This window comes from Ambystoma mexicanum, chromosome 13 (genome assembly GCF_040938575.1).
Source record: "Ambystoma mexicanum isolate Mex_15411 chromosome 13, UKY_AmexF1_1, whole genome shotgun sequence".
Taxonomy (NCBI): Eukaryota; Metazoa; Chordata; class Amphibia; order Caudata; family Ambystomatidae; genus Ambystoma; species Ambystoma mexicanum.
Window position 1 is genome coordinate 510,187,512 of NC_090938.1, and position 13,187 is coordinate 510,200,698.

Here is a 13,187-nt window from a genome sequence, read left to right on the forward strand (position 1 = left end):
CTGGCCCATAATCCTTCCAATCCACATAATACATCCTAATGCCTCTAGAAACCTTGGTATTTAGAATCTTATGAACCTCATACTCTTCTTCCCCTTGCACTGTGACGGGAGGGGGACGCAAAGGGAGAGTGGTTTCAGGATGAAAAGGTTTAATGAGAGACACATGAAAAACGGGATGTACCCTCCACTTGGCTGGAAGAGACAGACGAACCACCACGGGATTGATCACAGCCGTGATCTCATACTGCCCCACATAACGTGGAAGAAGAGCCTCCTACCAGGAATATGCAGATTCTTAGTAGACAGCCAAACCTTACTGCCCACTCCATATTGAGGAGCCGGAGAACGGTGGACATCAGCAAAACGCTTAGAATTATCCTGCGCAATAACAAGATGCTTTTTCACTTGATCATGAATTGTACACAGGCTCTGGATGCAAGAAGAAGCCGCCAGATGGCATGTGGGCAAAACAGGGGCAATGGGGAAAGACCAAGGATGACGACCGAACATGGCAAAAAATGGGGAACAGCGCGTAGAGGAATGTAAAGAATTATTATATGCGAATTCTGCCATAGGGAGTAACGTAAGCCAGGAGTCTTGATATTGATGAATAAGGCACCTTAGATATTGTTCCATGGTGGAATTGAGGCATTCAGTTTGTCCATCCGTTTGAGGATGATAAGAAATGGAATACCTCTCATCAATTCCAAAAGAGGCAGTAAGTGACTTCCAGAAATGTGACTTAAACTTTGAACCCCTATAAGAGACGATAACACAAGGAACACCAAAAAGACGAAAAACGTTTTTTAGAAACAAATCCGTCAGTCTCGGGGCAGATGGCAGCCCTTGACAAGGCACAAACAACGCCAATTTGGTGAAGTAATCGATGATTACCCAAACAGTGTCAAATCCTGAAACCAGAGGTAAATCAACCACAAAATCCATCGAAATCATGTACCAAGGATAATCAGGAACAGGCATGGACTGCAGTAGTCCAACCGGTTTAGTACTAGAAACTTTGTATTGAGCACAGACATAACAATGGGAGATATAGTCAGCAATGTCCTTTATCATAGAAGGCCACCAATACCAACGCTGCAAGAGATCAAGGGTTTTCCTATTACCAGGATGTGCAGCTAACTTCGAATCATGGCACCATTGAATAGCCTTGTTCCGAGTACAACTATCCGAAAGAAACAGTAAACCTTTGATATGAGGCAAACCCCGAATGATTTCAAGATTGAGTTTTGCCGGTTCTGCAGGATTGTCTCTTACCCAATCCTGTAGATCGCTTCTCAGTGTGGGTTGAAGGGTACAACCACATATTACTTGGTGTGGTAACAAAAGAGGACCGTCCGATCTGGGAGGAAATGAGTCTTCGTGGATACGTGAAAGAGCATCTACCTTTGTGTGTAGAGCACCAGGGCGATAAGTAATCATGAAATCGAACATCGAAAAGAACTCATGCCATCTGGCATGCCGGGCTGTAGAACACTTAACTGACTGTAAGGCTACCAGATTCTTGTGATCAGTGTATACTTGAACAGGAAAAACCAAACCCAATAAATGATGTCGCCAAGTCATGAACGAATCACGGACTGCTAACAACTCCCTCTCTGTAATAGTGTAGTTTCTTTCATACGAGGTAAGTTTTCTTGAATGAAAAGCCACCCCCCTTCATTTCCGGACATTCCTGAGACAAAATAGCGCCCAAGGCTATGTCCGATGCATCCGCCTCTACCACAAACGGTAACTTCTGATTTGGATGTTGAAGGACAGGTGCGCTGGTAAAAGCAGACTTAAGACTCTGGAAGGCTTTGTTACAGTCACTGTTCCAAAGGAAAGGTGTCTTATTGCTTGTCAGTGCGGTCAATGGGGCGACCAAGGATGAGAAATCTTTAATGAACCTTCTATAAAAATTTGCGAACCCCAAGAATGACTGTAAAGCTTTCAGGGATGTGGGGATCGGCCAGTCCAAAACTACTTTAACCTTAGACTGACTCATTTGTACTCCATTACAAGTAATCTCATACCCTAGAAATTCTACTTCCGATGCATGAAAAATACACTTGTCTAATTTTGCATATAAGTGGTTGTTACAAAGCCTCTGTAAAACACTAGTAACATGTTTCACATGTAGATCGTAGGATGCAGAATATATTAAGATGTCATCCAAATACATCACAAGAAACTGGTCCACCATATCATGGAAAACCTCATTAATAAAGTACTGGAACGTGGCGGGCGCATTACAGAGCCCAAATGGCATGACTCTGTATTTGAATAACCCATATTTGGTTTTGAAAGCTGTTTTCCACTCGTCTCCACTACGGATTCTTACCAAATTATAAGCCCCATGAAGATCTAACTTGGTAAATATGACGGAGGACCCCAGTTGGTCCAAGAGTACGGAAATCAGTGGTATGGGATACTGATTCCGCACAGTGATGGAATTGAGGGCACGATAATCAATACATGGATGGAGATCCCCTTCTTTTTTGGGCTCAAAAAATAAAGGGGAGGCTGCTGGTGAACGAGATGGAGATATGAAACCTGATTTTAAGGACTGATCAATGTATTCCTTTAGAATGACATCCTCTTTGTGGGTTAAAGAGTAAATTCTCCCTGAAGGAATTTTGGCTCCAGGGACCAAATCAATGGGACAATCATATGGTCTGTGAGGCGGTAGCACAGTACCCCACCTTCATCAAACACATCTCTGAAGCCGGAATACTCACTAGGTAATTCAGCAGCCATGACCGCCCCAATCGTAGCTGCAGTCTCCAATAAAGGATGACAAGGACTGCAAGTTGGAGCCTTCCCTTCCCAACACCTGGACTCACAGTACTCAGATAATAATTCGATACTGCCCGCGTGCCAGTCAATTGAAGGATTGTGTAACCTGAGCCATGGAATACTTAACATAAGCCTGAACTGGGGCGCAGAAATCAAATCAAAAAATATCTTTTCTGAATGACCCTGTATTGTTTCCATCACCAAATGCTCTGTCTGTTGTACCACCATACCAGATATCAAAGTGGAACCATCAACAGCATTCACAACAACATGGTTTTCCTTTTCAACAATAGATACATCTAATTCCTTGGCATACTGAGTATCTATGTAATTTCCGGTCGCACCAGAATCCAGGATAGCAATGGCATGGACGACCTGGTCTTGAGACAACCTAAATTTCACCTGTAAGGGAATAGGTTGGATGAGGGTGGAGTCCGTATAAACATTGGTACTCGACAATCGGACTCCTCTTATTGCCGAGCTTTCAAGTTTCCCTGTTTTTTATTTGGCTTCTTGGTACATGCTTTTAACAGATGTTCTGAAGAGCCACAATAAAAACACAAATTGTTCTTCTTTCGATGTTCTATTTCGTCTTGAGTAAGAGGACCCTGTGTAGCAGCTCCAATTTACATTGATTCTGGAGCACCCGCAACGGGTGTGGGATTGACATGGATCCCAGGTGGAATACCACGTTTTTCCCCTTTTCTAGCAGCCTTACGGGCATCGATCTGAAGAACTAGTTCCAATAATTCTGGAAACGTAACCGGAACTACCGGTACCAGAGCAAGAGTATCTTTTAATGAGTCAGATAACCCTTTATAGAATAAGGACGCCTTCTTATCATCAGGCCATCCTGTTTCTGCAGCCAATTGATTAAATTTGGCTAGATATGCCAAAAGAGTCAAATCCCCTTGTTGTAGATTTAACAATTCCAGTTCCATGACTTGAGACTTGTATCGGGTATCAAATACCTTTCCCATCGCTTCAATTAATGCATCACAGTCAACCAATAATGGACTACCCTCTTCCAAGAGAGGGTTAGCCCAAGCTGCGGTAGTTCCCCCAAGATGCAACAATAAAATGCCGCTTTGGTAGCGGAATCAGGAAAAGAACCAGGTCCGCATAAATAATGCAAACGACATTGATTCAAAAATGTCCTGAACTGCTTGGGGTCCCCATGGAACCTTTCTGGAGGAGCCAACGGAAACTGTGAAGTAATGTATACCGGGCCAGCCTCTGCCTGGACAGGTACAACGACAGGGGCGTTAGGCATCACCGGCGCCACTGGTGGTAATAGCTGAATGGCAGTTTGTAATTCGAGGATTTGTTGTTGAGTAGTAGCGTGAGCATTGGCCATGTCAGTTCTTAAATCGGCCACGAATTGAAGTAAATTTGCTAGGGTCTCGTTGGGGTCCATGTTAAAAGGCTTCTGATTCTGTCAGAATTCCTCTTCACAGACTTGACCCCGTAGTGTAAAAGAAGAATTCTTCCCACCAATGTATTCCTTTTAATGTAATAAATACACAATACAAAGGAATCAATTAATTGAAAGAGTGGATATCCCACCAAGACCACGTGGCTGTAGAGAGAACAAACACAATTAGTACCAGTGAGACTGACAATTGTAAGCCACAATTCTAATCTAATCCCAATTAACACCAACCTGATTTAACAGAATAGGATTGGCCCACGTGGCTGATTTAACAAAATAGGATTGATGAACTACCAGGATCAGGTTATGAAGAGAGCCCAGAGAATTTCTGCAAAAGAATATTTCACTATGAGCAATTATTCACTATGTACCTAAGTCACTAAGAACGATTGATCGAAGGTGCTTATAACACAAGAAATGGGCTTACCCGGGAATATCCACGAGTGAATCACTGGAAGTAAACAAACGATCCGCCTTCAGAAGATTGTGATAACAAAAGGTCTACCTCACGGCGCGGGAACAGTTCTTCCTTTTCGTATTCCCGCATTGCAGAGGAGGCTGTCCCACGGCGCAATGGACACTCGTAAATCACGAACTCAATCCAATAACTACAAATGCCAGGACAAAGTGCTTGAAAGTTACCAAAAAGACACGTATCGAAATCGAAATCCAAGAGAAAATCCTTTAGACGGTCCGAGTCAAAACACCATGCGGGCAAAAAACAGTAGCAGTCAAGGGTAAGAAAAAGACGTCATCCAGGTACCAGAGCCAGAGATCTACAGCAATGAAAAATGAGTCGCCAAACAGTAAAGGGAAATCCAATGCCAAAACGAAGTCCAAAATCCGAGTCAAAACACGAGAAAACAGGAATATGCATGACAGCAAAACAAATGGCAAAAGTGCTCAATCAGAAGCTCTGAGCAACTGTGGAGTGACTAAATACCCAAGATCACCTGATCAACGTCGTGATCTTACACAAACGTTACCCCTCCTTAGCAATGAGTCACCTAGCTTCCATGGCAACCTCCAGTCGCCGCCACGAATAGCGTTTCTGGTGAATAAATGCCGTCCTCCCAGCACTTTCATTTGTTTACTTTGTCTTGCTGCCGGAGGCACCCGTAAACCCGCTTGCAACTTCCCATGCCTGACAGGAACACAGTTTAACAGGATGGCAGGGGAATGGGCGCCCCGTTCCAAGGAGTTACGTTGGTGGGGGGTGGCCCTTTCGCATTCCCCGGGACAAATACATATTCTGATTAGGACAGCCCAAAGAGAGCACTCCCGTGTCCAATTCTATTGCCAAATGCACACCCTGAAGAGGAGCCCTTAGTGGAAGCAGAAATAGGAAACAGGCCATTTATATTTATGGTAGATTCAGGTGCAACTAAATCATGCATTATAGAGAGAGACTTTCCATTATCAGGTAAAACTCTTGATACACAGGGATTCTCAGGGGCTATTTCTATGGTTCCATACACTGAGAAGCTGGATATAAAAGTGGGAGGAAAGGTAGTACGAGCCCCCTTGTTATATTCAGAGAATTCCCCTGTTAACTTGTTGGGTAGGGATCTGCTCAGTAAACTAAATACTATATCATTCACAGATCAAGGGGTAGTGTGTTTCACTCTGGGGATGTGTGCAGCTCAAGCAATGGTAATAATCAATGCAATGGCAAGGAAGTCAGTAGTCCGTGGAGTTCCTGTGGTCCCGGACATATAGGTCTATGACATCAAGGTACTAGCAAAAGCAGTACCTCAAATTGTGACAAAATGTTGGCGAGTACTCACAGATTTTATTTTCCGACCCATGGTGCCACCCGAGGTGGTGGTGAGGACAATATTGTCATTAGATTTGCAAGGAATATTAGTGTCAGACTAATATTAGTGTGCAGCATTTAGCATTGCGGAAAACAACCGTGTAGTGTTTCTGCCTAAATCTGCTTTCCCATTTGGGGCTCTAGGGCTCCCCGGGAGCCCTAGAGCCCCAAATGGGAAAGCAGATTTAGGCAGAAACACTGCGGCATGTAAATACAACCGTGTTGTGTTTCTGCCTGCCTTTGCTTTCACTTTGGGTCTCTGGTGCTCTCCTGGGGGAGCACCGGAGACCCAAAGTGATAGCCTCTGACCCGGAGGAGCCTGAGAAACTTAGAAAGAAAAACCGCAGCGTTTTCAAACACAATAACGTTTTATTTATGTTTGCGGTCGCTTCAAAAGCTACCGCAAACATAAATACAACGTTTTTTAAAGCTGCGGTTTTATTTCTAAGTTTTTTCCGGGCTCCTCCAGCCAATAGACGCAGCTAGTGTTTATTTTTATTTAAAAAATAGCACTTACCGAGATGCAGCTGCAGCTTTTCTGCCTGTAGTCTCCGGTCCCCGTCCTCCGCGAACAGCACCAATGAAGGAAAAGCCACCCAGTGGTAGCTTTTGTTTACTACAGCTGGCTGGCTTTTCCTTCATTAGTGCCGCAAAAGCCAAAGCGAGCACAGCGGCGGGCATCCATTTCACAAAATGGATGCCCCCATGTGCTATCTTTGAGCTTGAATTGCTCAAAATTTTACATAGGGACTTTGAAAAAAAAAATGCCAATCGTTTTTTTTTTAATATTGCCTATCTATTTTTGAAATAAAAAATTTTGGACGAACCATTCCATTTAACTGTCTTGCAATCACCCCACAGCACCCTGGTACGAGTACCTTTCCTCACCTACTCACTTGGGCTGCTCTGATCCTTTGGCCATCCTCTAGCTGGTCTTCGTTCCTCTCTCTCCTCCTGGGTAGGCGTGGGAGTCATAGCAAGCAGCGCTCGCTTGTGGAGAACCTTCAGGCTGCGTCTCTCAGTATTCCAGAGTTCTCTGTGTTCCCCAGCTCCAGCTGGGAACACCTAATATCGGCCAGTGCTGGGGTTTAGATCCTCTTGCGGCTCTCTCAGGTCCTAGCACCTTCTTCCTCCCTTGGGCACACACAGCGTCCTCGTTGCCGGTCTGGTTCACGTCTGCTCCTCGCCACATGCCAGCCAGCTTCTTTCCAGGTGGGTTCTCCCTGCAGTGCGGTGTGCGTCTGCTTTTAAGAACATGTGGCTTCTCAATAGGCTGTAGGTACTGGTAGTTTGCCTGACCCTCACTCTGACGATTAGAAGGACTTGCCTGATCCTACACATGCATCTTCCTCGGCTCACTATTAAAGTGGTGAAACTGACTAGACGTGTGTATTGCTCCTAGTCGCCTCTTCCTCGTCCCAGTTTTAAAGGGGTACATTTTACAGTGATAGTGTGTTTGTGCAAGAGGTACAGATGGACTAAACCCCATAACGGAATGGGAAGGGGAATATTCATTTTCATACGGAAAAGGGGGAAACCATGTCTCACCTGCAGATACCCTCTCCCCAGAGACCCCCCACCCAGGTGATCCTCCCTCGCATATCCACCCCCAGGGTCAGGATCCAAAAGCGATGGCCTTTCCCTGGCCACCTGAGAGGAGGATCTAAGGGGAGTAAATGAGAGGATTTACTCAGGTTCCTCACACACCGCTGTTCAAGTTGTTGCTCAAGCTCACCCCAAAGCAGCTAAACAGTTGGGATCCCTGTATAAAGTCAAAGAAGGAAGAAAAGATAACAAAACCCTAACCAATGTTAGCCTTTCTGAAAAATTAACAAAACAAGATCAACAACACCCATGAGAGCTGGGTAAAGGGCAGAACCCAAAAGAATTGTTTTAGAAAGGAAATTCCCCCTCTTAAAGAGGAGAGTGGAAAGACCCTTTGTACCCGTTTGCTTCTCCTGCAGGGAAAAAAGAAAACATAGCAAGGGTTTGCCCCAAAAACAAGGTTGAAGAACCCATGGAGATAGGCTGGGTTTCATCTGATCCCTGGCAGGAGGAGGAAACAGACCTAGAGGAAGAGGTTGCAGCACGGGAACTTATTTCTGTACCTCCCATCCTTTAAAACCATACGAGCAGATCTCTGTTAATGGTCTGAAAGCCCTAGCACTAATTGACTGTGGTGTTAATAAAATCAGCAATCCACTGATGGAAGAAGAAACGTGGTGGTGCAGGCTCATAGGAGGCGACAGAACCAGTTGGCAAATAGCCACAGCAAAAATACGGGAACACATTGTGACCAATCTACTAAAAGATAAGTAGTGACTTGACGTACAAGCCGTTGCATAACCACAACAGTCAACAAGCCCAATCGACACAAACTCAAGTCAGCTAACTTTTGGGACAAGTTTCGAGACATACGAAGAGACATTTACACTTATATTGTAAAAATCTTATTCTTTTGATTAAACAATAATAAAAATAAAATTTTAAAAAATTAAATAAAATCAGCAATTGTCCCTGGACTTCCAGAGGAGCTAATTATAGGTACTGATTTCCCTCTAATGTCTTCTAAAAACCCAACCCCTAGACAGTTGCCCTCTTATTCATGGGGACCTTCCCCTAATACCTCAGAACAACCTGAATGGGACTGGGAAATAGCTGGTAAGATACAACAACTGAAAATGCTTACATCTATTTTTCCTGATACACTGAAGGAAGTCAGAACCACACTGTTTCTGTACACCACAGCACAAGCACAATTATTGCAGCTAGCATATTGTCTCAGCACTCCTTGTGTAGGTACCACTTCTCCATTGTGTCAGTACACCTGGTGCAGGTAGCACTACTGTGCACTTGCTTTTGTACATTCTCTCTAGGTACATATACACCAAATTCTTTTCGGCAGGTGCCTGTCCTTCTAGTCTTATTTGTTTCTGGATTATAATGTGAAATACAGGTATACAATTCCCATAGGCTGGTGCCTCCCTCTGGAACAGCCTCCCTGCCTCCCTTATACTTGAGGAGAACCATCTTTGGTTCCAGAAGCTCCTCAAAACCTCTCTCTTTGCTTCTGCTTTTTCTCCTCCCCATCTCTGCTGACCTCCTAGTGTAACTGGAAACTGCACTGGCTACCTGGACACCTTCTGATCTCTGGATCAGGTCCTCCCTCGCCAGAGTTTCACACCTGTACAGCCCACCTGGCAACCCCCGGACTTGGGGACTGTCTCTGTATCCCTACAGTCCCCTCCCAGCCCTTGACACCTGATGTTTGCACTTACCCATGCACTTGCCACATGCTGGTCGCTACTTACTTATTGTTATCATCTTGCCATGTACTGCACTTTCCCTGCCCCCTTCCCATGCACTTGCGCAATCTGAATGACACCTGGCCTAGTAGGATCGTTGTCCGTCCTCCCTTTGTTCCCCTCCCTTGCCTCGTCGCGCCTTGAAACACTTGTGTATAGGCGCGTTATAAATGCCAAATCATTTCATATGATAATACAAAAATAGACTGCGCAAGCACCTCCAGAAATGGAAAGAGACATGTTGGCATGAATGTATGTAATAATACTGCTGCTATGATTCTACATAGGCTATGCAGATAGTATTGCTCCTGGAACAGGGTGTCTGTACACCTGGAGGAGAAGCCCTCGCTATTTTGCTATAATAGTACTGTGCTCTCTGTGGTGCACTGACACAGTGACATAGTTGTTCACCAAATGGAAGGAGAAGGCATGAAGACTTAATTAAGTGCATGTCATTAGGCAGCGATATTGGGGCTCGATTCTGAGGTACATAAAACAACAGGAAAGTGTTCTTCCATGAAGGATGAACACTTTCCTCAAAAGCACCATATTCTGTCAAATTGAAAATGTGACGACCTGGCAACAAAGCATTGACTTTTGCATGTGCATGATTTACATCTTGACAACAGCCCTAGCAAAAATTGGGAATGTAGTGCAGGCATTGCCTGGATATTCTCCTTCCAAAAGACCTGGTTTAGCATGAGGAGTTAAAATAGGCACCTGTGATGTTAAACCATACCTCTCTCCAGCCCTGAAATATCTCCACTGGCTCCCGCTGGATGCTTGAATCAAGTTGAAGACCCTTTGCATTGTCCACAAGGCTTTCTGGAGCCGTGGCCCGCACTACATCCAACACTCTCTTCCAAAATACCTCACTTCGAGACCTTTGCTCAGCTCCCGCCAAATCTCTAAGGGTTCGACGCTTCTCCAGGCAGAGAGTGGGGGGTAGATGTCTCTCCTCTGCAGGTACCTCCCTCTGGAATGGCCTCCCTGCCCCTCTCAAACTTTAGCCGGACCACCTGAAGTTCTGGAAGCAACTCAAAACTTTCCTCTTCTCATCTGCTTTCTCTTTCCCTCCCCTGCTGACCTACCTGTCTGCTGTATGACTGGTTGCTTGGCTACCCTCAGAGTCTCACTGGCTACCAGGCTCTTTCTTGATCAGTCACCCTTGCAATGACTCCGGGCTGGCCACGCACTTAGGAGCTGTAACTATAACCCTACAGTCCCTCGTTCTCCTTGCACCATCCAGAGACATGCTACACTGGCTGCACTTACTCAGAGCCTTGCTGCCCTGTTTTCCCCTCCCCTCTCCCTTGCACTTCCCCCCTCCCTTTCCCCTTGCACTTCTCATTCTCGCACTTGCACGATCTGAATGACACAAGGCCTAGTAAAATCGTTTTTCTTGTCCTCCCTCTGTCTTCCCTCCCTTGTCTTGTTGTGTCTAGAAACACTTTTAATATGTGCGTGTTATAAATGACTATCATATCATATCATACACTTCAATCGGACCATCATCCGCAAAAAAACTAAATCGGGTGTTTTCACCTGCCGTGGCAACACTAAAGGTTGAGAGCTATGGTTAAACTCTACTGCACACTTTTGCTCTTTATAAAAATAGCATTTCCTAGACTGGAGCACAGACCTGACTAGTCTGTGGGCTTATTCCTGAGACTCCGGTTTTCCAGGCTCTTCTCCGGCTCTCTGGGGAAGAGCATGGAGTCCCCAGGTTTCTGGCTGTCCCAGTAACTAGCCCACACCGCCATCTAATTGGCTTGAAATAATCTGCTCTCACCTCCCCGTTCTGGCCGGCTATGATAACAGCCTCATCTGCCCATGGAGCTGTCACTGGACTCTTGTTCTGTCTCTAGCTCTGGAGTGCTACAAACTCGGCACATAACACCTCCTACATGGAAAGATGCCTTTCGTGTATTGCATACTCACATCATCACATTGCAGATACACACAGATGCCATGATGTACTTCAGATTGCCCACACCATCGCATCAGAGATGCCACAATGTATTGCACAAACAGCACGCCATCTCAAAGCTGACATGAATGGCTGCTATGATGCATTGCAGACTCCCCACACCGCAGACGGTTTATAGTGACATTTTCGAACGTCACATTTTCGAAATTCCATTTTTTCGATACAAAAATGCTGACATCTAATTTTTTCTGAATTGTTATTTTTTATTTTATTTTTTAAATGGGGGGCTTCCCCCCAACCACCTGTTTTTTTTATTGACACTTTTTTTTTTACTAACGAGACAAAAATAAAACATATAAAATAAAAACATTCGGAAAAAAATGTTCTGCAATTTTCGAAAATTGAACTGGATTCCACCGCAGACATGTATTGATTTCATGGCGTATTGCAAATTTAGGACACCATCACACTGAAGACATGCACGGATACCGTGGTGTATTGCAGACTCACCACAGCAGCATACCACAGACATGTATAGCGGCCATGGTGCGCTGCAGACTGCCAACATAGTGTAAGATCTATTTTTTTTTTTTAAGTGTGCAGGTCTGGTGGGCAAAAGTGGGAGTGATAGTGGATGTAGACTTCGGTGCATACATGCCAACCCTCCTGATTTAGGCAGGAGAGTCACGATTTTTCGGTGAAAATGTTGCATTTTTCATGGACTCCGGCCTAAAATAACTGTAGCCCCAATACATTCCTATGTGGGAATGTTCGTCTCCCGATTTCCCTGTTGAAATCTCCCTCCCAGGTGCGTCTCAATGTTGGCATGTATGCATAGCTCTCAACTCACATGCCTTTGGCGGGTGTCACCTGCCTTGTAAACAGCGGACTCACCCGCCAAGCCTCCTGCACGCCCATTCATTTCAATGGGATCTCACCCGTCAAACACAAAATCGGGTGTTTTCACCCGCCTTTGCGACACAAATGGTTGAGAGCTAAGTGTATGAGCTATGCATAGCTCTCAACTCTCACGCTTTTGGCGGGTGTCACCCGCCTTGTAAATAGCTGACTCACCCGCCAAGCCTCCAGCACGCCCATTCATTTCAATGGGCGTCTCACCCGCCAAAACTAAAATCGGGCGTTTTCACCCGCCTTCGCGACCCAAATGGTTGAGAGCTATGGCTATGTGTATGTTAGTGGATGCAGGCGGGTGTCACCTGCCTTGTAAACAGCGGACTCACCCGCCAAGCTTCCTGCACGCCCATTCATTTCAATGGGCTCTCACCCGTCAAACACAAAATCGGGTGTTTTCACCCGCCTTTGCGACACAAATGGTTGAGAGCTAAGTGTATGAGCTATGTGTATGTTAGTGGATGCAGGCATGGCATTGTGTGAAGCAAATCTCTGGGTTTTCATATCTCCCAACCTTTTGTGTCACCAAGGCGGCTGAGAACACCCGATTTTCATTTTGATGGGTGAGAGCCCATCCAAATGAATGTGCGTATGAGGGACTTGGCTGGTAATTCAGCTGCTTGCAAGGCGGGTGACACCCGCCAAAAGCGGGTGAGTTGAGAGCTATATGGGTTCCTTTTTCAAATGTAGGCAGGTAAGCCTTCAGCACCACTTTTCTAGTTTACTGAAACGTTCTCAAATTAAAAAAGTGGCTGTCGTTTAACAATTGTTTGCAGTGCTTCTGTTACACGTTTCTATCAAAAGGAGAGATTTTGGCATATTTTACTGCTTGGAAAGCACGACATCTCTCCTCCAATTCTTCCATCCACCCCAGAATGGTGGTGGAAACTGCAGTGGAGAATCTGATGCCTTCACTACTTTGATAGCGTACGCCTCCGATTCAGGCCCAGTCTTAAAGCTAACGCAAAATAATAGCAGTTGGTGCGCGGTATATAC